Source organism: Mesoplodon bidens (genome assembly GCF_964165515.1).
Source record: "Mesoplodon bidens genome assembly, chromosome: 15".
Classification (NCBI taxonomy): Eukaryota; Metazoa; Chordata; class Mammalia; order Artiodactyla; family Ziphiidae; genus Mesoplodon; species Mesoplodon bidens.
The window spans coordinates 43,192,048-43,219,937 of record NC_138171.1 but is presented as its reverse complement, the minus strand read 5'-3'; the positions used below and the strand labels follow the sequence as shown (position 1 = coordinate 43,219,937).

The following is a 27,890-nucleotide window of genomic DNA, read 5'->3' as shown; positions in this document are numbered from 1 at the left end:
TAACATGTTGACTTGAGACTTTTTTTTTTTTTTTGCTTTTTCATATTTTACTACAGAGGTACTTCTGATGTATTATTGGTTAATATGTAATTTGTAAACTGCTACTTCATATCCTACATGTACAAAATCATTTTACAAAAATGTTCTAGAAACTAGTAGATAAAATGTTACTGGAAGGCATATCTGGGCAGGTGACACCTGCCACAGGGCAGCAGCCATAACAATGGTACAACCACCGGAGCCGCTCTCCGCCTGATGCGGTCCTTATGCCACCTCTTTGGTCCCAAGTTCGCGGCATCTTCATTCTTCACCTTTCTCCCCTCTTCTTCAGCCTTCTTCTCACCTGGGACCCGCCTCTTCCCAGATGACCATGCAGGATAAATGAGTAACAGAAATATATCTTCAACCCTTTCCTGCTTGGACAAGAACAATTCTGGTTCTCTGGAACATTCGGCAATCTTTCTCCTGTGGCACTTTTTATCCCAGAAAATATGTATCACTTCAAACTTAAATATATCTCCTTCAATCAGAGTTCTCAAATAGCCTTCATGGTATCTTCTGAGTGGTCCTTTTATACTTAGTCCTTCAAGTATCTACATTACAATATTTAACCCTCATGATCAAAACAACTGTTTTACATTCCATATCACCAGGAGTTCTGCTAAGAAAATATGAAAGAGGGAGAATCAGCTCAATAATTGGCTGCAACAAGTTCTTAATGTGTGCTACTAGGGGAAGTCTCTAAGCCAAAATTATTGCAATCAAATATTCAGTTCCTCCAAATGTCACCAGAAGAGCCAGGGTCATGGGCCAGACCAGAAATCCACTGTGATGTTGACATATAAAGGATTGTAATCCACAGAGAGTAATTTATAATCACAACTGCTCAACCCATCTGTTCTCCAGACACATGACACCTGATGTAAGAGCTTCATCCGTTCTATATTCACCTCATTGCCTTGGTCTCTATTGTGGAAGATCATAGTATATTTACCCACTTCAGGCAGTGGCCGGGTTATTTTCATTCTATGAAGCTCAACCCTGAGTCTGAGGTCATCGTCTTTGCCTCCCCATCCCCAGTAGTTGTTAGAGAATCCATTCACCTTGAAAAACTGCTCTCAGCTTAGGGCAGTAACACCCCCAAAATACCCACTGTAACGTAACCTGGTGGATGACGTAGATGCCATACTCCAGCTGCTGCCTCTGCAAGAAGGGGTGAAGGTGTTCTAGCAGGTACAGCAGGTGCTTCTCTCTGTGCCGGTGAGGGATGAGGATGGCGACCCGCTGCAAAGCCCTGCATTCCTCAGGGTGATACCAGCCTCTGTGCACCTTGGGGTTTTCTGCCTGTACTTCTTCCAGAGTGAGATCTGGTTTGAAAACGAGCTTGTTCTGGCCTTCCCACACGCGGCCTCGACGAGCACCTGGGATCTTTTTTTTAAATACAAGTGTTTACAGCGATAAATTTTCTCATAGCATGGCTCTTGCTGCTTTTGTCACGTCCCGTAAGTTTTGTTTTTTATTGCAAAGTATTTTCTTTTTCTTTTTTTTGGCTGTGTTGGGTCTTAGTTGCAGCATGCAGGATCTTCATTGAGGCATTCGGGGTCTTTCATTGTGGCACATTGGCTTCTCTCTAGTTGTGGTGCGTGGTCTTCTCTAGCAGGCTTCTCTCTAGTTGTGGCACGCAGGCTCCAGGGCACGTGGGCTCTGTAGTTTTGTGGCATGCAGGCTCTCTCGTTGAGGTGCACGAGCTCAGTAGTTGTGGCACGTGGGCTTAGTTGCCCCATGGCATGTGGGATCTTAGTTCCCTGACCAGGGATTGAACCTGTGTCCCCTGCTTTGGAAGGCGGATTCTTTACCACTGGATCACCAGGGACGTCCCCCACAATATCTTCTAACTTCCTGTATGATTTTTTGGCTCATTGGTTATTTAGGGGAGTGGTGTTTATTTTCACATCTTTGTGAATTTCCTAAATTATTTTCCTGTTATTGTTTTCTAATTTCATTCCATTGTTGTTGGAGAATATACTTCATATGATTTCAATCCTTTAAATTTATGGAGACTTCTTTTATGGCCTGTTTTAGAGAATGTTACCTGTGCACTTGAAAACAATGTATATTCTGCTGTTGTTGCTTGGACTGTTTTATAGACGTTTGCTAGATTTCGTTGGTTTGTAGTGTTGTTCGAGTCTTCTGGTTCCTTGCTGATCTTTTGTGTGGTTGTGTTATCCATATTGAAAGTAGAGTATTGACGTCTCCAACTGTTATTGTTGAATTGTCTATTTCTCCTTTCAATTCTGTCAGTTGTTGCTTCGTATATTTGGGGGTTCTGTTATTAGGTGCATATATGTTTATAATTGTTATATCTTCTTGATGGATTTGTCCTCTTGTAATTATAAAAATGTCCCTTGTCTTTAGTAACAATTTTTATCTTACAGTGCATTGTATCTGATGCTAGTATAGCTACTCCAGAGTCTTTTGGCTACTGTTTACGTGTGTGTATTTTTCTCTCCTTTTGCTTTCAGCCCGCTTAGTCTTTAAGTCTAAAGTATGTCTTGTAGAAATCATATATTTGGATTTTTTAAAATTGTTTTTTGTTTTTGTTTTGGTCCATTCTGCCAATCCTCACCTCTTGAGTGTGTAATCGATTTACATTTAATGTAATTACTGGTATATTAGGATTTATGTTTTCCATTTTGCTATTTGTTTTCTATACGTTTTATGTCTTTTTAGTTTCTCTATTCCTCCATTACTGCCTTTTTTGTATTAAATACTTTCTAGTATATGTTTTAATTAGCTTGTTATTTCTTTTATTATAATTTTCTTTATTTTCCTGGTGATTACAGTTAGTATCTTAGAGCAATCTATTTTGGATTAATACCAACTTAATTTAAATAGTATGCAAAAACTTTGTTTTAATAGAGTTCTGTTCATTTCCTCCTTCTTTGTGTTCTTGTTGTCATTCAAACTGCATATTTTATAATAAAATCCCATCAACAGTTATTTAATTATTGCTTCATGCAGTTGTCATTTAATTCATGTAGGAAAAGAGTTACGAACAAAAATGTGTTTATACTGCCTTTTGTATTTATCTGTGTAGTTTTCTTTACTAGTGTTTATTTCTTCATGTGGATTTGGGTTACTGTCTAGTGTCTTTTTATTTCATCATTAAGGACTCCCTTTATTTCTTGTACAGTAGCCCTTCCAGCGATGAATTCTTTCAGTTTTGTTTACTGGGGATATCTTAATTTCTCTTTCTTCTTTTTTTTTTTTAGAAGAGATGGTTAGTTTTAAAATTATTTATTTATTTATTGTTTAGATTAAAATTTTTTTTAATTTTATTTATTTTTTGGCTGTGTTGGATCTTTGTTACTGTGCATGGGCTTTCTCTAGTTGTGGCAAGTGGGGGCTACTCTTCATTGCCGTGTGCAGGCTTTTCCTTGTGGTGGCTTCTCTGGCTGCGGAGTGCAGGCTCTAGGTGCATGGGCTTCAGTAGTTGTGGCATGCAGGCTCTAGAGTGCAGGCTGAGTAGTTGTGGCACACAGGCTTATTTGCTCCATGACATGTGGGATCTACCCGGACCAGGGATCGAACCCATGTCCCCTGCATTGGCAGGTGAATTCCTATCCACTGCGCTACCAGGGAAGTCCCTCTCCTTCATTTTTGAAGGATAGTTTTGCTGGAGTTAGAACTCTTGATTGATAGTCTTTTTCTTTTTCTTTTAGCACTGTGAATATGTTATCCCACTGTCTCTGGCCTCTGTGGTTTTGATGAGAAGTCAGCTTTTCATCTTATTGAAGATTTTGAATGCGATGAGTCACTTTTTTCTTGGTACCTTCAATAACCTCTGTTTTTGGCTTTTGACAGTTTGATTATAATGGGTCTAGCTGTATATCTCTTTGATTTATCCTACTTGGTGTTTATCTAGTTCGTCAGTTGTTAAGATTAATGTTTTTGGAAGATGGCGGAAGAGCAAGACGTGGAGATCACCTTCCTCCCCACAGATACACCAGAAATACAGCTACACGTGGAACAACTCCTACAGAACACCTACTGTACGCTGGCAGAAGACCTCAGACCTCCCCAAAGGCAAGAAACTCCCCACGTACCTGGGTAGGGCAAAGCGGAGAGATTCCCGCACAGAGGATTGGTGCCAACCGGCACTCACCAGCCCGACAGGCTTGTCTGCTCGCCTGCCGGGGCGGGCGGCGCTGGGAGCTGAGGCTCGGGCTTCAGTCGGAGCACAGGGAAAGGACTGGGGTTGGCGGCGTGAACACAGCCTGAAGGGGCTAATGCGCCACAGCTAGCCGGGAGGGAGTCCAGGAAAAAGTTTGGACCTGCCGAAGAGGCAAGAGACTTTTTCTTCCCTCTTTGTTTCCTGGTGCGCGAGGAGAGGGGATTAAGAGCGCTGCTTGGAGGAGCTCCAGAGACGAGCGTGAGCTGCAGCTGAAAGCGAGGAGCCCAGAGACGGGTGAGGGACGCTGGGGCTGCTGCTGCCGCCGTGAGGCCTGTGCGCGAGCGCAGGTCACTGTCCACACCCGCTTCTGGGGAGCCTGTGCAGCCCATCACTGCCGGGGTCCCGGGATCCAGGGACGGCTTCCCTGGGAGAACGCACGGCGCGCCTCGGGCTGGTGCAACGTCACGCCCGCCTCTGCCGCTGCAGGCTCCACCCGCACTCCGTGCCCCTCCCTCCCCCCGGCCTGAGTGAGCCAGAGTCCCCGAAGCGGCTGCTCCTTTAAGCCTGTCCTGTCTGAGCGAAGAACAGACGCCCTCCGGCGACCTACACGGAGAGGTGGGGCCAAATCCAAAGCTGAGACCCGGGAGCTGTGAGAACAAAGAAGAGAAAGGGAAATCTCTCCCAGCAGCCTCAGAAGCAGCGGATTAAAGCTCCACAATCAACTTGATGTACCCTGCATCTGTGGAATACATGAATAGACAACGAATCATCCCAAATTGAGGAGCCAGGAGTCAGTGCTGTGCCTCTGAGGTGGGAGAGCCAACTTCAGGACACTGGTCCACAAGAGACCTCCCAGCTCCACATAATATCAAACGGCGAAAATCTTCCAGAGATCTCCATCTCAACACCAGCACCCAGCTTCACTCAACGACCAGCAAGCTACAATGCTGGACACCCTATGCCAAACAACTAGCAAGACAGGAACACAACACCACGCATTAGCAGAGAGGCTGCCTAAAATCATAAAAAGTCCACAGACACCCCAAAATACACCACCAGACGTGGACCTGTCCACCAGAAAGACAAGATCCAGCCTCATCCACCAGAACACAGGCACTAGTCCCCTCCACCAGGAAGCCTACACAACCCACTGAACCAACCTTAGCCACTGGGGACAGACACTAAAAACAACGGGAACTACGAATCTGCAGCCTGCAAAAAGGAGACCCCAAACACAGTAAGATAAGCAAAATGAGAAGACAGAAAAACACACAGCAGGGGAAGGAGCAAGATAAAAACCCACCAGACCTAACAAATGAAGAGGAAATAGGCAGTCTACCTGAAAAAGAATTCAGAATAATGATGGTAAAGATGATCCAAGATTCTATTTCCCAGATCCAAAATCTTGGAAATAGAATAGACAAAATGCAAGAAACAGTTAACAAGGACCTAGAAGAACTAAAGATGAATCAAGCATCGATTAAAAACACAATAAATGAAATGAAAAATACTCTAGATGGGATCAATGGCAGAATAACTGAGGCAGAAGAACGGATAAGTGAGGTGGAAGATAAAATAGTGGAAATAACTGCTGCAGAGCAAAATAAAGAAAAAAGAATGAAAAGAACAGAGGACAGTCTCAGAGACCTCTGGGACAACATTAAATGCACCAACATTCGAATTATAGGGGTTCCAGAAGAAGAATAGAAAAAGAAAGGGACTGAGAAAATATTTGAAGAGATTATAGTTGAAAACTTCCCTAATATAGGAAAGGAAATAGTTAACCAAGTCCAGGAGGCACAGAGAGTCCCATACAGAATAAATCCAAGGAGAAATATGCCAAGACACATATTAATCAAACTGTCAAAAATTAAACACAAAGAAATCATACTAAAAGCAGCAAGGGAAAAACAACAAATAACACACAAGGGAATCCCCATCAGGTTAACAGCTGATCTCTCAGCAGAAACTCTACAAGCCAGAAGGGAGTGGCAGGACATAATTAAAGTGATGAAGGAGAAAAACCTGCAACCAAGACTACTCTACCCAGCAAGGATCTCATTCAGATTTGGAGAAATTAAAACGTTTACAGACAAGCAAAAGCTGAGAGAGTTCAGCACCACCAAACCAGCTTTACAACAAATGCTAAAGAAACTTCTCTAGGCAAGAAACACAACAGAAGGAAAATACCTACAATAACGAACACAAAACAATTAAGGAAATGGGAATAGGAACATACATATCAATAATTACCTTAAATGTAAATGGACTAAATGCTCCCACCAAAAGACACAGATTGGCTGAATGGATACAAAAACAAGACCCATATATATGCTGTCTACAAGAGACCCACTTCAGACCTAGAGACACATACAGATTGAAAGTAAGGGGATGGAAAAAGATATTCCATGCAAATGGAAATCAAAAGAAAGCTGGAGTAGCAATTCTCATATCCGACAAAATAGACTTTAAAATAAAGACTATTAGAAGAGACAAAGAAGGACACTACATAACGATAAAGGGATCGATCCAAGAAGAAGATATAGCAATTGTAAATATTTATGCACCCAACATAGGAGCACCTCAATACATAAGGCAAATACTAACAGCCATAAAAGGGGAAATCGACAGTAACACACTCATAGTAGGGGACTTTAACACCCCACTTTCACCAGTGGACAGATCATCCAAAATGAAAATAAATAAGGAAACACAAGCTTTAAATGATGCATTGAACAAGATGGACTTAATTGATATTTATAGGACATTCCATCCAAAAACAACAGAATACACATTTTTCTCAAGTGCTCATGGAGCATTCTCCAGGATAGATCATATCTTGGGTCACAAATCAAGCCTTGGTAAATTTAAGAAAATTGAAATTGTATCAAGTATCTTTTCCGACCACAATGCTATGAGACTAGACATCAATTACAGGAAAAGATCTGTAAAAAATACAAACACATGGAGGCTAAACAATACACTACTCAATAACGAAGTGACCACTGAAGAAATCAAAGAGGTAATAAAAAAATACCTAGAAACAAATGACAATGGAGACACTACGACCCAAAACCTATGGGACGCAGCAAAAGCAGTCCTAAGGGGGAAGTTTATAGCCATACAATCCCACCTTAAGAAACAGGAAACATCTCGAGTAAACAACCTGACCCTGCACCTAAAGCAATTAGAGAAAGAAGATCAAAAAACCCCCAAAGTTAGCAGAAGGAAAGAAATCATAAAGATCAGATCAGAAATAAATGAAAAAGAAATGAAGGAAATGATAGCAAAGATCAATAAAACTAAAAGCTGGTTCTTTGAGAAGATAAACAAAATTGATAAACCATTAGCCAGACTCATGAAGAAAAAAAGGGAGAAGACTCAAATCAATAGAATTAGAAGTGAAAAAGGAGAAGTAACAACTGACACTGCAGAAATACAAAAGATCATGAGAGATTACTACAAGCAACTCTATGCCAATAAAATGGACAACCTGGAAGAAATGGACAAATTCTTAGAAATGCACAACCTGCCAAGACCGAATCAGGAAGAAATAGAAAATATGAATAGACCAATCACAAGCACTGAAATTGAAACTGTGATTAAAAATCTTCCAACAAACAAAAGCCCAGGACCAGATGACTTCACAGGTGAATTCTATCAAACATTTAGAGAAGAGCTAACACCTGTCCTTCTCAAACTCTTCCAAAATATAGCAGAGGGAGGAGCACTCCCAAACTCATTCTACGAGGCCACCATCACCTTGATACCAAAACCAGACAAGGATGTCACAAAGAAAGAAAACTACAGGCCAATATCACTGATGAACATAGATGCAAAAATCCTCAACAAAATACTAGCAAAGAGAATCCAACAACACATTAAAAGGATCATACACCATGATCAAGTGGGGTTTATTCCAGGAATGCAAGGATTCTTCAATATACGCAAATCAATCAATGTGATACACCATATTAACAAATTGAAGAAGAAAAACCATATGATCATCTCAATAGATGCAGAGAAAGCTTTCGACAAAATTCAACACCCATTTATGATAAAAACCCTGCAGAAAGTAGGCATAGAGGGAACTTTCCTCAACATAACAAAGGCCATATATGACAAACCCACAGCCAACATCATCCTCAATGGTGAAAAACTGAAACCATTTCCACTAAGATCAGGAACAAGACAAGGCTGCCCACTCTCACCACTCTTATTCAATGTAGTTTTGGAAGTTTTAGCCACAGCAATCAGAGAAGAAAAGGAAATAAAAGGAATCCAAATTGGAAAAGAAGAAGTAAAGCTGTCACTCTTTGCAGATGACATGATACTATACATAGAGAATCCTAAAGATGCTACCAGAAAACTACTAGAGCTAATCAATGAATTTGGTAAAGTAGCAGGATACAAAATTAATGCACAGAAATCTCTGGCATTCCTGTACACTAATGATGAAAAATCTGAAAGTGAAATCAAGAAAACACTCCCTTTTACCATTGTAACAAAAAGAATAAAATATCTAGGAATAAACCGACCTAAGGAGACAAAAGACCTGTATGCAGAAAATTATAAGACACTGATGAATGAAATTAAAGATGATACAAATAGATGGAGAGATATACCACGCTCCTGGATTGGAAGAATCAATATTGTGAAAATGACTCTACTACCCAAAGCAATCTACAGATTCAATGCAATCCCTATCAAACTACCACTGGTATTTTTCACAGAACTAGAACAAAAATTTTCAAAATTTGTATGGGAAAACAGAAGACCCCGAATAGCCAAAGCCATCTTGAGAACGAAAAACGGAGCTGGAGGAATCAGGCTCCCTGACTTCAGACTATACTACAAAGCTACAGTAATCAAGACAGTGTGGTATTGGCACAAAAACAGAAAGATAGATCAATGGAACAGAATAGAAAGCCCAGAGATAAACCCACACACATATGGTGTACTTATCTTTGTTAAAGGAGGCAGGAATGTACAGTGGAGAAAGGACAGCCTCTTCAATAAGTGGTGCTGGGAAAACTGGACAGGGACATGTAAAAGTAGGAGATTAGATCACTCCCTAACACCATACACAAAAATAAGCTCAAAATGGATTAAAGACCTAAATGTAAGGCCAGAAACTATCAAACTCTTAGAGGAAAACATAGGCAGAACACTGTATGACATAAATCACAGCAAGATCCTTTTTGATCCACCTCCTAAAGAAATGGAAATAAAAACAAAAATAAACAAATGGGACCTAATGAAACTTCAAAGCTTTTGCACAGCAAAGGAAACCATAAACAAGACCAAAAGACAACCTTCAGAATGGGAGAAAATATTTGCAAATGAAGCAACTGACAAAGGATTAATCTCCAAAATTTATAAGCAGCTCATGCAGCTCAATAGAAAAAAAACAAACAACCCAATCCAAAAATGGGCAGAAGACCTAAATAGACATTTCTCCACAGAAGATATACAGACTGCCAACAAACACATGAAAGAATGCTCAACATCATTAATCATTAGAGAAATGCAAATCAAAACTACAATGAGATATCATCTCACACCAGTCAGAATGGCCATCATCAAGAAATCTAGAAACAATAAATGCTGGAGAGGGTGTGGAGAAAAGGGAACACTCTTGCACTGCTGGTGGGAATGTGAATTGGTACAGCCGCTATGGAGAACAGTATGGAGGTTCCTTAAAAAACTAAAAATAGAACTACCATATGACCCAGGAATCCCACTACTAGGCATATACCCTGAGAAAACTATAATTCAAAAAGAGACATGTACCAAAATGTTCATTGCAGCTCTATTCACAATAGCCCGGAGGTGGAAACAACCTAAGTGTCCATCATCGGATGAATGGATAAAGAAGATGTGGCACATATATACAATGGAACATTACTCAGCCATAAAGAGAAACGAAACTGAGCTATTTGTAATGAGGTGGATAGACCTAGAGTCTGTCATACAGAGTGAAGTAACTCAGAAAGAGAAAGACAAATACCGTATGCTAACACATATATATGGAATTTTAAAAAAAATGTCATGAAGAACCTAGCGGTAAAACAGGAATAAAGACACAGACCTACTTGAGAATGGACTTGAGGATATGGGGAGGGGGAAGGGTAAGCTGTGACAAAACGAAAGAGAGGCATGAACATATATACAGTACCAAACGTAAGGTAGATAGATAGTGGGAAGCAGCCGCAGAGCACAGGGAGATCAGCTTGGTGCTTTGTGACCGCCTGGAGGGGTGGGATAGGGAGGGTGGGAGGGAGGGAGACGCAAGAGGGAAGGGATGGTGGAACAGATGTATATGTATGACTGATTCACTTTGTTATAAAGCAGAAACTAAAAAAAAAAAAAAAAAAAAAAAAAGAATATGATGCCTGTGCAATGGGTATCTTTTTGCCTGTTCAGACTTTGCTCTTCAAGCCTATGCTGATACTTGTTGGTTTTCCTGGATTCTATATGTCAGTCAGGTTTCTCACAGTGTCAAGTACACATGTGCATACATATTTTTATTTTACTAGAATTAATAGTTCAAAGTGTAGCAAATAAACATTTTACATGCCTTTTTGTTATAAAAATTATAATAAAGTGTTTATTATAAAAAAGATTAATGTTTTTCACTGGATTTAGGGTGTTTTCATCCATTTATTTATGTAACTCTGATTTTTTCCTCTTTTTGTCTCCTCTGGGACTTCTGAATATTTTGGTGTGCTTGATGATATCCCACAGATCTGAGGCTGAATTCATTTTTGTTCATTCTTCTTTCTGTTTTTCAGACTAGAAAATCGATCTCTCTTTAAGTCTGCAGGTTCTTCAGCTAGCTTAAATCTGCTGTTGAGCCCCTCTAGAGAATTTTTCATTTTAATTATTATACTTTAACTCCAGAATTTCTGCTTGGTTCTTTTTTTTTTTAAGAATAAGTTTTATCTCTATTGATACTCCCTATTTGGTAAGAAATTCTCATAATTCCTTTAAATTCTTCAGACATGATCTCCTTTAGTTCTTTGAACATAGTTACAAAAGCTGATATAAAGTCCTTGTCTAGTAAGTCCAACATCTGGGCTTCCTTAGGAGTTGTTTCTATTGACTGCCTTTTTTCCCCTGTGTTTGGGTCATACTCTCTTGTTTCTTTGTGTCTCATAGTTTTTGCTGAAAATGGACATTTTAAATAATATAATTGAGCTACTCTGAAAATCACCCTCTCTCCCAGGGATTGTTGTTGTTGCTATTTGTTTTGTTACTTTTTTGGGCTAATTCTATAAACCCTGTACTCTTTGTCCTATGTAACCACTGAAGTCTCTGCTTGGTTTGCTTAGTGGTTAGCTAATGATTGGGCAGATTTCCTTAAATGTCTTGAACCCATAAGTCTCCCAACCTTGTTGAGGGACTCTGTGTGTGTGTGTGTGTGTGTGTGTGTGTGTGTGTGTGTGTGTGTGTGTGTGTGTGTTGTGGCTCCCTTAATGCACCAGAAGTTTACATTGTGCCTTAGCCTTTACTTCCTGCTTGTGTAGAACATCAGGGTCAGCCAGAGGTGAGAGAACAGGGCCTTCCTAGGTCTTTCCTGGGCATGTGCATGCCTTCTAGATTACTAAAAATATGTTGGAGCTTTTCTAAACCCTCTACATCTCATTCCTCAGTTTTTCCTTTTAAGTTTTTGGATAAATATATTGTTTGCCCCAATTGTTATTGCCACTGCAGGCAGCTATGGCATTAAAATATTGTCTCTGGTTATGTTAACAAAAGCCCTGGGGATAGAATTGTTTACATTGAGGGTGCTCTGATTCAGGTCCAATAAAGATAAGCCCTGAGAATGGAGTTTTTCCAGTGAGCTGCTAGACTGGTTAAGTAATACAATTCTTTGGAGTTGTGGTTTCAGAGGGAGCTCCTAACCTCTTCTGCTCCCTTGAGTGGCTACTGGACTGCTGTTATTCACACCTATCATGTTTTCAGGTTGTTGGTTTCCCAGGCTTCCATGGAGCTGGGAGGAGGGAAATAGGACAAATTGAAATGCCATAAAGCTTGCTCTGCTTGCTGAAATTCAGCTGCTTTTCATGACTAAATGTTTCTTAGATTGTTGCAAGCCTTTGGTTTTCAGATTTCCAAAAAAGTTGATTTTGACCATTTGTGTCAGTGTTCTCATTAATTTTATGGAAGATCAGACTTTTAGAGGTCCTACTCTGCCATGCTGGATGTGTTTCCTTCTTCTTACATTTATGTAGTAGAAGAGTTTCATGCATTAGATTTTAGCACATTTTTTTAGGTTACTGACAACTTTGAGATAATACATTTTTGTTTTTCCAGTTTTCTTTGCTTTTGTTCCCATACACTCTGGTTAAACTGATTACTTAATATTTTCTGAATACATGCTATACTCTTCCACTTTGAGGCTTCTTATTATCTTATTTTCTCTGCTCAAAATACTCTTTCTTCCCTCAGTCCCACAGTGGGAGTCCTGCTTATCTTCTAAGATTCATTCTGATGTCATTTTCTTCATTTAGCTTTTTATGAGCCCATGGATGTGATCCTTTATTGGAAAACTTGTATTCTTTTTTTCATACCTTTTATATGATCTTATACTTTCATCATATGTGTATATGTGTGTGTGTGTGTGTGTGTGTGTAGTAGGCATACATAGTTTATTGTCTTTTTCCCCTGCTGAGTTGCTAGTTCTTTGAAGCCAAATGATGAATCATACTTACTTATGTGCTCAGTAAACGTTTGTTTAATTCCAGTGTAAGGTTTCATAGCAAGAATGCTCCACATTTTAGGTATTTTACTAGGAATTGCATTTTATTCATTTAGTTTTGAACTGAAAGAAAATGTCTACTCTGGAAAAATATAACAATACATAGTTGTACACACACTATACTATATAATCCTTGGTAAGGTGCAGGAAGATGAGACTATAAAGGCAAAATTCAATTTTTCCCATAGAGATTGTTATAATAGTGGTTTCTGATCAAAGATTTGATACCCAGATTTTTATAGAGAAGATCACAGAATTCCGGCTCTGAGTAACTTTGTGTCAGAGGCATAAGTTCTCATGACAGAAGTGGGAAGTTATTTACATGTGAGAGTGACTGTGCTGAAGCAAAACTAAACTGCTAAAAAACACAGGAAATGTAGAGCTACTTGATATACTAGATTTTAGCTTCCGTGTATGTCTATTATCCCTTAGGACCAGATCTATCTCTCTGTTCTTAATGCTATCTAGATAAAATCATCAGGGACTTGCAGAAAGTGTGCAAAAATGCATGCTGTTCATTTATGCAAATAAAGCAGAATGCATACATGGATTTAGAGTTTTCATCTATCATTCTAATTAGATCTGAGATGATCGAAATAGGATAATTCAGAAGCCACAGGGACTTACCTGGTGATGCAGTGGTTAAGAATCTGGCTGCCAATGCAGCGGACACGGGTTTGAGCCCTGATCTGGGAAGATCCCACATGCCGTGGAGCAACTAAGCCCATGCGCCACAACTACTGAGCCTGTGCTCTAGAGCCTGTGAGCCACAACTACTGAGCTCACGTGCCACAACTACCGAAGCCTGCGCACCTAGAGCCTATGCTCCACAAGAAAGAGAAACCACTGCAATGAGAAGCCTGCGCACCATAACGAAGAGTAGCCCCCGCTCACTGCAACTAGAGAAAGCCCCCACACAGCAACAAAGACCCAACAAAGCCATAAATTAAAAAATAAATAAATAAATAAATTTATTAAAAAACAAAAGCTAGGTACATTTTTTAAACCATATGCTAATGAAAGCCTTATAACACTATCAGATTCTTAAATTCACTTCATTTGCACCATATGTTGCATACACCACTTTTTGTTCATGCCAAGTCTAATGTCTGGGGATCAACCATGGAATAGTCATCATACATTTAGAGTCAGACCTGGGTTGCCACTTGGTCGACAATTTGCCAACTATTGATACCTTAAGTAAGTTACTTATTCTTTCTGAGCTTCACTTATGTGTAAAATGATTCTAGGACAGAAATGTAACTTTAACTTCTGGTTTGTTGCAGTGAGTCTAAGGGAGTACAAAAAAATAAGATTCTGATTTATTCGTTAATGAGAGTGTGAAATGATAGAGGCAGATGAAATAGACTGATCAATAAAGAAGGTGGATTAGAAGAGCAAGGGCCAGAGGGGGGAAAAACAAGTGGTGAACTTTGTACTGCAGTCTTTCTGAATATAGTCGATCCATATTTTAACACTGGAATCAGGAGGAAAGACCAGTATTCTAATTATAGGAAAGAGTTAGCTGTCTAGGATTTTAGTGAGAAAGAAAGTTTTAGTGGGGTCACTCATTGCATATTTACTGAGTGCTCAATATGCATGTAGCATTTTATGTTACATGCTATGGGGAAAACTGAAAAGGATAAGATATAGTCAGTACCTTCCAAGAACTCACAACAAATTACACTCAGAATCTAGTTACATTAACTTATAGGCAATCAAGAATCCATTAACTCATTCAAAAGTCCTTACTTTCAAGGAGTTCACAATCTACTGAAAAAAACAGACAAATTAGAAGAAATAAGATATGGGTAAGTCCAAGAGCACTAGGAAGAACAACTGTGTCATATGAGGCAGAGAGCTGTCAGGAAAGCTTCCTAGAAGAGATAGTATTGAAACCTAATATTGAAGGATGAATGGGAGTTGTGAGTAAGAGATGCTGCACGTTGTTGAAGATGAAGGCAGCTTTGAGTGAGTGTGTGTGTGTGTGTGTGTGTGTGTGTAGGGGAGTTGGTGATGAGGAGTAATACGAGGCTGAGGGGCAGGCAAGGGCTGTATCATGAAAGGCCTTACGTTATGGTAAGGATTTTTTTGAAAGAAGTAGAAAGTCAGACTTCCCTGGTGGCGTAGTGGTTGAGAGTCCATCTGCCAATGCAGGGGACACGGGTTCGTGCCCTGGTCCGGGAAGATCCCACATGCCGCGGAGTGGCTGGGCCCGTGAGCCACGGCCGCTGAGCCTGCGCATCCGGAGCCTGTGCTCCGCAACGGGAGAGGCCACAACAGTGAGAGACCCGTGTACCAAGAAGTAGAAAGTCATTGAAGGGTTTTAACTAGGGGAGTGTCATAAGTATATTTACATTTTAGATGGATCACTCTTGGGGGCTTCCCTGGTGGTGTAGTGGTTAAGAATCCGCCTGCCAATGCAGGGGGCACGGGTTCAATCCCTGGTCCAGGAAGATCCCACGTGCCACAGAGCAGCTAAGCCGGTGCTCCACAACTACTGAGCCTGAGCTCTAGAGCCCGAGAGCCACAACTACTGAGCCAACATGCCACAACTAATGAAGCCCACGCACCTAGAGCCTGTGCTCCACAACAGGAAAAGCCACTGCACTGAGGAACCTGTGCACTGCAACGAAGAGTAGCCCCTGCTCACCACAACTAGAGAAAGCCCGTGCGCAGCAACAAAGACCCAACGCAGCCAAAAATAAATAAATAAAATAAACTTGAAAAAAAAAGATCACTCCTGAAACAGGATAGTGAATGAACTGATTAAAGGAAGTCAGAAAGTACCAGTCAGTAGGCTGTGGAGTTATCCTTGAGAATAAGATGAGGGTGAGGGGCTTCCCTGGTGGCGCAGAGGTTGAGAGTCCGCCTGCCGATGCAGGGGACATGGGTTCGTGCCCCGGTCCGGGAAGATCCCACATGCTGTGGAGTGGCTGGGCCCGTGAGCCATGGCCGCTGGGCCTGTGTGTCTGGAGCCTGTGCTCCGCAACTGGAGAGGCCACAACAGTGAGAGGCCCGCGTACCGCAAAAAAAAAAAAAAAAAAAAAAAAGATGAGGATGAGAATTAAAGCCATACCAGCAGAGGAAGAAAAGGGAGGAGAATTGATTCAAGAGCTATGAAGGAGGAAGAATTGACAGGACTTATACCTGTTGTGTATGGAGAGGTTAAGGGAGAAACTACATAAATGCTCCCAGATTTTTAGCTTAAGCATTTGGGAGGAAGTGGTTCATTTACCAGTAGAGGAAAATGAAGAGGAGGATTGATTTACTAGGGAAGATATGTTCCATTTGGTGTTCTTTGAATTTGACAGGCCCAGTGGAACATTCAGATAGAATTTGTCCCTTGGCCTTTGAATGGTCAGGTCTCGGGGTTTAGCATAGAAGTTTTGGTTGCAGGTAGATTTGTGAGGCATCAGAAAATAAATAGGGGGTAGCTGTAGATGAAGCAGGATGAGTATAGGAGTATGGATGAGGGAACCCAATACCATAAATTAATGTTTTGTGACTGTTTTGTGATGCTTGCTTTTGATACATATTAAATTTGTGTACATAGATGAGGCTGTTTTTTTTTTCCTGGGTGTTCTATTTTGTGCCACCGATTACTATTAGTATCATAACAGTTAAAATATTTTTGTTAATACCTTAATATCTGTTTGGCTCTTTCCAGAGTCTTGGAAAAGCTATTTTTCCCATCTGCTATGAATTTTGTAGATTCAGTTTAAAAATCCTGTTGGAATAATGACTGGGATTGCAAAATTTTGTCATGGCCTCCAGATTACTTTGGTTTTATTTGTAGTTCGTTTTTCATTTTTGATATTATTTGTTTCAGATGACTCTGTAAGCATGTTAAGGAGATTTAAGAGAGATTTCACTAGGTGCTGATTCATCTATAAATTCCTTGCTTTATATTTTATTTGATAATAATGCACCCACTGCATGAATGATGAATGGGTTTTAATTTGTGCTTTTTTATTTTTTTTAATTTGTGCTTTAAAGGAGCTTATAGTTTAGTGGGGTAAACTAACCACGATACAGTGCATGAGCATGCAAGCCAATGTGTTTTTACCAAGTGCTTGAGGTTACAGAAGAGGAAAAAATTGATTTGGGGGGTGAGGGGGATGAGTAAAGAGCTCCGAGGAGGCGTGTGTAAAAGAGAGAAAGGGGCTTGATACAGGAGGCAGCAGCATGAGCAGAGGCCAGGTGTGTGTGAAGGTGCCTGGTTTGAATGAGGGGTGGTCCTGAAGGGGGCAGGCTTCATGGGAGGAGTGCCAAGGGGTGAAGTTGGTGGAAGAGCAGGAGCCAGTGTCTGAAGGGTGCCACAGGCCCGTGTTCTTTAAAGGTCCTTTCACATGTTATCCACCTGATGGCCACAGCAGCACTGTGAAAGCAAAGAGAACTTGCAGGCATTCTTTTATCTTTGCATTTTCTTTCCAGTCTTCTTGTAATTTCTACTCTGATTACATGTGGAAAAGAGCTTGATTATCATTATTCCTGTTTTATGAATGAGAGACTTGATGCTCTGTGATTTATCTAGTTCCATATGGCTAAGAAAAAATGGATTTGAGACTAGAGCTCACGTCTTCTGACTAATATACTAGACTGCCTTTACATTATTTCAATGCCATCTTCTTTTCTCCTTTACCTATTCTAGTTACTTTTAATTCTAAAACTTGGGAGGTTGGTGGAAAAATTGCATAATTGAATAACTGAATGAGAGTATATGATTTGAGCAAATTTGTTTTTTCTTTTCTTTGTGCTCCCTCTCATGGATGATTTAAACAGACGATAAACATGAGTGAAGAATCTAGGATAGGAATGGTTAGCCTACAATGGCCCTCTGATTTATAGGTCTGAGAAGGTTAGAACTTACTAACTTAAACTTTTTATTTTGTTTTATTTCATTCAACTCTGTATTATGAAAAATTTCAAACATATGCAAAAACATAAAATTACACTGAGCCCTGAAGTACTCATCGCTCAGCTTCAACAGTTACTAACTCGTAGTCATCTAATTTCATATAAACCCTTCCTCCCCCCGCCACATCTGCCTTCAGATATTTTTGAAGTAATTCCCAGGCATCATTTCATTTAATTTGAACTTTTAAAAATGTGCTTGAGTTTAACTTGTGCTCTTGTCTCTGTTTGTGTCCTAGGCATTAGGTCCAGTGCTTAGTATTTGACCAGCTCTTTTCCCTCCTGACCATGGGGTTTATTGGAAACAAAATTCCAGTACACTGCTCCTTTATGAAGATGGGCCCCAGCAGACTCCCAAAGATCGTCAGCTGTGTGTACTGTATTTTTCTTACATTTGTTGTCAGTGGTTTTAGTGCCAGCCCCCAGGGTGTGGCTAGGAAAAGATGTTCCCATGTTGGTACTCTGACCATGAGCTGACATAAGGATTGGTTTTACAACAGTGGGTTTATTTGAAGTTCTGCTGAATGCAAAGCTGTCATTCAAATTAAACCCTGGACACTTATTAATTGGCAAGTTCAAGCACACGATACAGTTATTTTTCCTTTTGCTAAAAAAGCTAGAAGCAGATAGAGAAAACAGCTATAAATTGGACTTTAGACAGAAGGCAAAGTGTCACTGGGTGTTGCCATTTGCCACATTGGTTGGCATGGGAAGCAAGGAGCTAATGATTAATAAAGGAAAGAAAGCATTTAGGGGATTGTTACATTCCTATAATTTATCTTTTGCTGGGAAATTTACCCAGCGTCTCTTTGTACGTAGCACATGGCTACTTTCCTGACTATAAAAGCAGGGTGTAAGGAATGTGGTCATGAATGCATGTGCCTGGGCCTGTGTATATGCGCTGAGTGTTGAAAATGGTCTGCTGACTACCAACCTCTTACACCCCTATGTTTGTTCACTGACACTGTTTTTGATTAGAAATCTTTATGAAATTTACAGAGATCTAAGTATGGAAGTATAATGTCATCATTCTCTTCTTCTCTAGAGCATTATTTCTGGGAGTCTTTCATTTGGCTTGCTGGGAAAGAGCAGTCTTATTAATAGTAATTTTTCAGATATGTTTGTTGCTGTGTTTCAGTGCTTTTTCCTTCTACTGGAGACAAAAATGAGACTGAACTTTCTAGTGTTTCCTTCTAGCACAGCCTCAGCTTTGTAAATGTCCCAATTGAGAAAGTATTGATACTACTTGTCTGAAAATACAGTGACGTGGACTTTAAGATATTGGAAAGAGGCTGGTGTGTGTGTGTGTATTCGTGCATGCACATGTGGACAGTGGTCAAATATATAAGGGTAATGGTCAGACAAGCTTTTACTGTACTTTCTTCTTAAATTATAGGACTACTTTTTTCAAGAATTTGAGAAGAATCAGTATTGAGGCCTGAGTAGAGACCTCAAGCTCTACAACATCTCTCTTTCATAGACATTTTCTTCCCAGTTTGATTAGTTTACTTTTACATTTTGAAGACTCAGTGTACTCTGTGACCTGGTGCTCTGTTAAGCATGCTGTGGTAGGGGACGGAACATAGACAAGGTCTCTGAGCTTCAGGAGTTTAAAATCTTTGGGAGTAAGTAAAATATACACAGTAAAATAAAGAGTGGCCTTTGAAGAGGAGGTAAGATTTAGAGAGGTGTTGAGGAGAATGTGCTACTTGGGCCTCAGTATCTATGTCTGTAAAATGAGAGCGTTGGACCAAATGACGTAAAGGCCCCTTTTAGCAGTCACGCTCTATGATTCTTCAAGTTAAGAAACATCTAAAGACAGAAAATTAGGCTTCATATACTTAGTGAAAAAGTAATGAGGGACTTCCCTGGTGGTCCAGTGGGTAAGACTCTGTGCTCCCAATGCAAGGGGCCGGGTTCAGACCCTGGTCAGTGAACTAGATTCCGCATGCATGCTGCAGGACTAAAGAGTTCGCATGCCACAACTAAGAGTCTGCATGCGGCAACTAAGAAGCTCTCATGCTGTAATGAAGATTCTGCATGCCGCAACGAAGATCCCATGTGCCGCAACTAAGACCTGGTGCAGCCTGAATGAATGAATGAATGAATGAATGAAAAGTAATGAGAATGTTTCTGGGGAAGCCAAGAATCCTCTTCTTTTCCTTTTTCGTATCCCTTACAAGGCCTTTGACCACTGTCTTACTTGCTTTCAAACATCTTGAAGGGAAGATAGAACATACTTTTTTCCCCTAAGTGTGTTGGGGGAGACAGTGTTTAATTAATTTATTTTTAAAATAAATTTATTTATTTGTTTATTTTTGGCTGTGTTGGGTCTTCATTGCTGCGTGCGGGCTTTCTCTAGTTGCGGTGAGCGGGGGCTACTCTCCATTGCAGTGCGTGGGCTCCTCCTTGTGGTGGCTTCTCATCGCGGAGCACAGGCTCTAGACGCACGGGCTTCAGTAGTTGTGGCACGTGGGCTCAGTAGCTGTGGCTCGTGGGCTCTAGAGTGCAGGCTCAGTAGTTGTGGCGCACGGGCTCAGTTACTCTGCGGCATGTGGGATCTTCCCAGACCAGGGCTCGAACCTGCGTCCCCTGCATTGGCAGCGGGATTCTTAACCCTGCGCCATCAGGGAAGTCTCAGTGTTTAATTTAAAATGCAACAGAAATAAAGGCTTGAAAAAAATTCCCCCAAATTATGTTAATTGACACAGCTTTCAAGTATGATGGGATGTATGGCAGGGTTTTCTTTTTCCCTAAATTGTCCCTTAGTAAAGGGGAAGTTGCCTTCATTTGAGTCCTTATTAAACCTCTAATGTGAAGAGGTACCTTCTCAATTATTTCACTTTGAACCACACACTACTTTTTTGGGATAATGATATATTAGCCTGACTTCAATCAGTGCTGCTTTTGATGCCTATTGACAGAATCAGTAGAAAGAGACAGAGAAATTTAATGTTGGATGCCTTAAGATAAGCCTTTTCAAGACCATTTTGGAAAATAATACCAGGCTTTGAACAGAGAAATGATGTGTTCTGACTTAAGTTTTGAAAAAAATCTCTTTGGCTGTTGAGTTGAGAATAGACTCTAGGGGGCAGGAGAAGAAGTAAAGATACCTTTCAGAAATCCTGGTGAGAGAATCTGGCAGTCCTAGTGGAAGTGTTGAGAAGTGGTGGGATTCTGACTACATTTTGAAGAAAGAGCCGGTAGAATTTTTGTCAGATTTGGATGTAGGGTATGAGAAAGAGGTAAATCAAATATGTATTAAATGCTTTGAAATCAAGCACATCTCACACCCCTTGACCTAGCAATTCCTCTTTTAAAAATTCAGAGTAGGGCTTCCCTGGTGGCGCAGTGGTTGAGAGTCCGCCTGTCGATGCAGGGGACGCGGGTTTGTGCCCCGGTTCGGGAAGATCCCACATGCCGCGGAGCCGCTGGGCCCGTGAGCCATGGCCGCTGAGCCTGCGCATCCGGAGCCTGTGCACCGCAACGGGAGAGGCCACAACAGTGAGGGGCCCGCGTACTGCAAAAAAAAAAAAAAAAAAAAAAAAAATTCAGAGTAGAAAATAATCATGTGTGCAAAGATGTTTGTACATGCAAGAATATTTATCACAAAAATTTAGAAACAAGTAAGTAATAATACAGAATTGGCCAAATAAACATTGGTAAAGCCTTTTCAGTAAAGTATTATGCAGTCATGAAAATGATTTACAAGTGTGTTTCTGGACAAGGAAATACATTCATAATATATTTCCAATTTTTGTCTTTTTACATATTTTACTGGGAATTTGGGGTATTTTAATGGGAAGTTTATCAGATACTGTTGGTTGCTACTATAGTAACTTAAAGGTCTATCATGTTAACTTTTGATTGGTGAATTCTATTTTGTATCTAATGTGTGCTTGGGGAAGTTTTCAGAGAAGTAGTTATGTTGTTTTTGTACAATTGAATTCTAAATTGTTCATGTAAGTTTTGAATGAAGTTGAGTCATTTGTCACCTATTGGATTCTGACATATGTCAGATGTTGGTAAGTTAAATGTAAAGTATGTATAGTACTAAATTTTATCAAAAACTTTGCAATTTCAGGGTGATTTCTTAGTGATCACTGCTTTTCTTTCATGCAATATTCATTATGCAACCCCCCAAACAAACGAACATACTAGAAGAATCATTCCTGTATAACTATAAAATGAAATTGACTAGAGTTAAAGAGCATTCCTCTTTGCTTCATTAAATGAGTTTTGTTTGCTTTGTTTGTATTTAAATGAATTTATATCATTTAAATGTTCATAAAATGGAAAATATGGGGATCATTTTTCTAGGATCATTTCTCTACTTTTCTCAGTAAAACCTGTTATTTACTTAATGTCTTCCTATCACCACTGAATCTATCAGCACTAAATAATGTTAATCAGAAACATTAATTGGAAAATTTAGAGTCACAAGCTCTCCTCTTCTTGGTCTTCTCCTGTCATCTGTCTTCTCCTCCCCCCATGTTTCCCCTCAAATTTCTCTTGATTTAAAATTTTTTTTTGTTTTAAAAATTGTTATACAGTAAAATTGACTTTTTTCTGATGCATAGTTCTGTGAATTTTCATACATATATTGATTCATGTAACGACTACCACAATCAGGATACAGAACAGTTCCGTCATCCCAGACAACTTGTGTTATATCCCTTTATACTTAGTCCTCTGGCATCCAGTGATGTAGTTTTGTCTTTTCAAGAATATTTTATAAGTAGAATCATTTTGAGACTGGCTTCTTTCACTCAGCATAATGCCTTGAGGTCCATTCAAATTGTTGCATGTATCAAGAATTTGTTCCTTTTTACTGCTGGATAGTATTCCAGAAGTGGATGTACCACAGTTTATCCAAATTTACCCATTGAGGGACATTTGGTTTGTTTTCAGTTTTTGGTGATTATGAATAGAGCTGCTATATTCATGTGCAGGTTTTATGTGAATGTAGGTTTCATTTCTCTAGGACAAATGCTCAGGAGTGCACTTGTTGGGTTGTATGGTAAGTGTACGTTTACATTTATTAGACTCTACCAGACTTTTTAAAAAAAATTTATTGGAGTATAGTTGATTTACAATGTTGTGTTAGTCTCTGCTGTACAGCAAATTGAATCAGTTATACATATACATATATCCACTCTTTCTTAGATTCTTTTCTCATATCGGTCATCAGAATCTACCAGGCTCTGGATGTACCATTGTGCATTCCCAGCAATGTGTGAGAGCCAGTTGCTCCTCATATTTGTCAGCACTTGATACTGTCTGTCAGCATTTTTTATTTGAGCCATCCTAATAAGCGTGTAGTCGTTTTTTTAAAAAAAGAGTATTATTGACACGTAATCCACACACCATAAATTTTTCCACAACCTGGATTTAGAACATTTTCATCACCCAAAAAAAAAAAAACACATGGGCTTCCCTGGTGGCGCGGTGGTTACGAATCTGCCTGCCAGTGCAGGGGACACGGATTCGAGCCCTGGCCCAGGAGGATCCCTCATGCCGCGGAGCAGCTGGGCCCGTGCGCCACAACTACTGAGCCTGAGCTCCAGAGCCTGCAAGCCACAACTGCTGAGCCCATGTACCACAACTACTGAAGCCTGCGCACCTGGGGCCCATGCTCTGCAACAAGAGAAGCCACGACAATGAGCCCGCGCACTGCAAGGAAGAGTAGCCCCTGCTCACTGCAACTAGAGAAAGCCTGTGCATGGCAATGAAGACCCAACACAGCAAACATAAATAAATGAATGAATGAATGAATGAATAAATAAATTTATTAAACAAACAAACAAAAAACATGGTATGGGCTTCCCTGGTGGCGCAGTGGTAAAGAATCCACCTGCCATTGCAGGGGACATGGGTTCGATCCCTGCTCCAGGAAGATCTCACATGCCGCAGAGCAACTAAGCCTGTGTGCCACAACTACTGAGCCTGCGCTCTAGAGCCCACGAGCCACTACTACTGAGCCCATGTGCTGCATCTACTGAAGCCCGCGCACTCTAGAGGCCATGCTCTGCAACAAGAGAAGCCACTGCAGTGAGAAGCCTGCACATCGCGATGAAGAGTAGCCCCCACTTGCCGCAACTAGAGAAAGCCCGCGCACAGCATCGAAGACCCAACATAGCCAAAACTAACTAATTAAATAAAAATAAATAAATTTATTTAAAAAACCAAAAAAAACATGGTAATTGTTTCCATCTTCTCCCCTCAGCCCCAGGCAACTACTAATTTTTCTGTCTCTACAGATTTGCCTTTTCTGGACATTTCATATAAATGGGATCATACAATATGTGATCTTTTATGAGTTATTTCAGTCGATTAGCATAATATTTTTAAGGTTCATCCAAATTGTGACATGTATCAGTACTCCTTTTTATGGCTTAGTAATACTCTGTTGCATGGATATACCATATATCATATATTGTTTACTCATTTATTAGTTAGTGGGCATTTGGGTTGTTGCTTATTTTTGGCTATGAATAATGATGCCGTGAAATTTGTGTACAAGTTTTTGTGTAGACACATGTATTCAATTCTCTTGGGTGGAATTGCTGGATCATATGGTAACTCTTAACCTTTTGAGGAACTGCCGAACTGTTTTCTAAAGTGACTGTGCCCCCGCCAGTTTACAGTTCCACACACTGACAGTATATGAGGGTTTCAGTTTCTCCACATCTTCACCGACACTTTATATTGTCTGTGGTTTTTTTGTTGCCATCTAGTGGGTTTGAAGCGGTATCTCATTTTGGTTTTGATTTGCATTTTCCTGAAGACTAACATTGTTGAGCATCTTTTCATGTGCTAATTAACTATTGTATATCTTCTTTGGAGAAGTGTCTATTTAGAGTTTTTGTCCATATTTTATTGGGTTATTTGTCCGTCTTGTTGAATTTTAAGTTCTTTATATATTCTGGTTACAAGTCCCTTATTGGATATATGATTTACATATATGTTCTCCCATTTTTTTGGTTTGTCTTTGACTTTTAGGATATTGTCCTTTGAAGCACAAATATTTTAAATTTTGATGAAGTCCAATTTATCTGTTTTTTCTTTGTCTCTTGTACTTTTGGTGTTGTATCTATGAAACTGTGGCCTAACGCACAGCCACAAAGATTTACACTTATGTTTTCTTCTAAAAATTTTATAGTTTTAGCTCTTACTTTTAGGTCTCTAGCTCATTTTGAGTAAATTTTTGTGAATAGGTATTCAACTTCATTCTTTTGCATGTGGATGTCCAGTTGTCCCAGCATCATTTGTTGAAAAGAGTGCTCTTTCCTCACTCAGTTATCTTGGCACCCTTGTCAAAAGTCAGTTGACCATAAATGTAACAGTTTATTTCTGAACTTCCATTCATCTGTATGCCTGTTTTTCTGCCAGTATTGCATTGTCTTCATTACTATCACTTTGTAGTAAGTTTTGAAATTGGGAATTGTGAATCTTCCAACATTGTTGTTTTTCAAGATAGTTTTGGCCAGAGTGAGATTGTATAAACCTAAATAGGATTAAGTAACTCACTGCTTAGAATCTTTAAATCAGTCACATCTGATTGCATCTATGGTAAAATTTTATATCCCTAACCTGACCCACAAGATTTATGAACTGACTCTTGCCCATTTTTCTAGTTTCATCTCTCACTCACTTTCTCTCTTGCTTACTGCCTTAGCCTGCTCTTTGAAAACTTTTTTTTTTTTTGGCTGCACCGTGTGGCATGTGGGATCTTAGTTCCCGACTAAGGATCGAACCCGTGCCCCCTGCATTGGAAGCACAGAGTCTTAACCACTGGACTGCCAGGGAAGTCCCTGAAAGCTTTAAAATGCCTTTCTATTGCAGGGCTTTTGCGTATCCATTTACTTTTGCTTAAAATGCTCTTCTTTTCACTCTTTACCTAGTTCCTACTCATTCTTCAGATCTTTACCTGTCAATTTTTAAGAAAGGCTATTCCTATTATTATTTTTTAATAAATTTATTTAGTTTTGGCTGCCTTGGGTCTTTGTTGCTGTGCGCGGGCTTTCTCTAGTTGCTGTGAGCGGGGGCTACTCTTTGTTGTGATGCATGGGCTCCTCATTGCAGTGGCTTCTCTTGTTGCAGAGCATGGGCTCTAGGTGCACGGGCTTCAGTAGTTGTGGCACGTGGGCTCAGTAGTCATGGCATGTGGGCTCAGTATTCATGGCTTGTGGGCTCTAGAGCGCAGGCTCAGTAGTTGTGGCGCATGGGCTTAGTTGCTCCATGGCATGTGGGATCTTCCCGGACCAGGGCTTGAACCCGTGTCCCCTGCATTGGCAGGCAGATTCTTAACCACTGCACCACCAGGGAAGCCCTCTATTATTTTTTAAATATTGGTTTTTCTTTTCTCACTTAGAAAGGTAACACATGTTCATCATAGCAAATTTGAAAAATAAGGAAAGGTATCTTACAAGGAAACCAGAGGATAAGCATTTAATGTTGTAGAGACATCTAATGCCAGCTTGTTTTTTGGTCCTATGGTCCTTATTTTCTTTTTCTGTTTGGAAGCCTGAAGAACTGTTTCTTTCACATTTGAAATTGAACTATATTTGAAATTTGAAATTGCCATATTTGAAATTGCCAGGATGTTTCCAGATTGGGTTTATTGTCATTGTTTTGCTTGAAAGGTAGGCCCTCAGTTGAATAGACTAATGTCTTTTTTTCTATTTCCAAAAGGTTTTTTTCCCTTTGTGCTTGTAATACAGTTTTAGTTTCTTTAACCAAAATGTTATTTTTCTGGGGTTTAATCTTAATTCTCCATTTTCTCTATTACTCTCTTTTCTCTCCATTGTTTTCTTTCCTTCCCACTTACTCCCTTTTAAATTAAATACTGGTGTAACATCTTAAGTGTGCCTTCTACATCATGGATACAGTTTTCTGCATAGATATTTCAATGCTTTATTGCTACCAATTATCTTAATTAATGTTTTTTTCTTTGCAGTCTTTTCTTATCAAGCTGATCTTCTAATCTCAACCTCTTCTCACTTTGTGGTTCTTTGTTGCAGCTTTATAATAAAGTACAGTGCCTGGCACAATAATATGTCTTCAAATATGTGGCTAAAGGAATGAATACATGAGTAAACAAAAACCAGATCTTGACTGTTGTATCCTACTGAGACTCTCAAAAAATATTTCTTTGAGTGTATTCTTCAAAAAAAGAAAAACCAGCTGTACTGAGGTGTAACATATACCATAAAACTTACTCATTGTAAGGGTACAATTCAGTGATTTTTAGTAGATTTTATAGAGTTGTGCAACTATCACAACAGTCCAGTTTTAGAACATTTTCATCACTGGAAAAAGTCCCCTCATGCCTGTTTGCCATAAGTTCCTGCTTCCACCCCATGCTCTGTAAATTTGCCAGATGTGAACATTTCATATAAATGTATGCTGATGTAGCTGCTCAGATACATACACACACACACACACACACACACACAGTTGTTTTCTTTTTTTTTTTTTTTTTTTTTTTTTTTTTTTTTTTTTGCGGTACGCGGGCCTCTCACTGTCGTGGCCTCTCCCGTTGCGGAGCACAGGCTCCGGACGCGCAGGCTCAGCGGCCATGGCTCACAGGCCCAGCCGCTCAGCGGCATGTGGGATCTCCCCGGACCGGGGCACGAACCCACGTCCCCTGCATCGGCAGGCGGACTCTCAACCACTGCGCCACCAGGGAAGCCCTGTTTTCATTTTTAAGCATGGCTTTCTTGTGGTTTGCCCCCCTGTCTGCATAGCTTAGTGGACAGCGGTTGTGCTCAAACATATTGAGGCAATAAGACTTGTCCTCTGCCAGTGGATCTGCGTGTGGGGCAGAGGAACACGTTCAAAGTTCAGGCTGTTCTCAAATCTGCCCTGGTGTTTACTTTCCACTTGATCCTTTCGTGTCTCCTGTTTGCCTGTATGCAGCTCAGCGTTGGCCACGAGCTTGCTGATCATGACTACAGCCTCAGCCCACTAGAGCTCTTCACCCTCCTTGCTCACCAGCTGCCTGGAGCATCACTTACACTGGTAGCACAGTTG

General features: G+C 40.2%; 2 protein-coding genes and 1 pseudogene across 8 annotated transcripts in view; 1 reads left to right on the top strand and 2 right to left on the bottom strand.

The window, feature by feature from the left end:
- Window positions 1-27,890, top strand: part of TPST1 (tyrosylprotein sulfotransferase 1) — a 135,318-nt gene that overhangs the window by 19,191 nt on the left and 88,237 nt on the right. Inside the window, exons 2-3 of one of the 6 annotated variants that reach the window (XM_081256126.1) lie at window positions 18,095-18,225; window positions 26,382-26,500. The exons of 3 other annotated variants lie outside the window; for them this stretch is intronic. The gene's annotated coding sequence lies outside the window, so the exon portion shown is untranslated. The remainder of the gene's footprint in view (window positions 1-18,094; window positions 18,226-26,381; window positions 26,501-27,890) is intronic. 2 more of the 6 variants (XM_081256127.1, XM_081256128.1) reach the window with 2 other exon arrangements.
- SEPTIN14 (septin 14) overlaps window positions 1-27,890 on the bottom strand; it is a gene marked incomplete at both ends in the record, with an annotated part of 563,121 nt that overhangs the window by 490,370 nt on the left and 44,861 nt on the right. The gene's annotated exons all lie outside the window — the stretch shown is intronic.
- LOC308629040 (beta-1,4-galactosyltransferase 4-like) lies at window positions 2-27,806 on the bottom strand (annotated as a pseudogene). The gene is made up of 2 exons: window positions 27,615-27,806; window positions 2-1,428 (listed from the first exon to the last, which is right to left on the bottom strand). The product of its transcript is annotated as a beta-1,4-galactosyltransferase 4-like (transcript).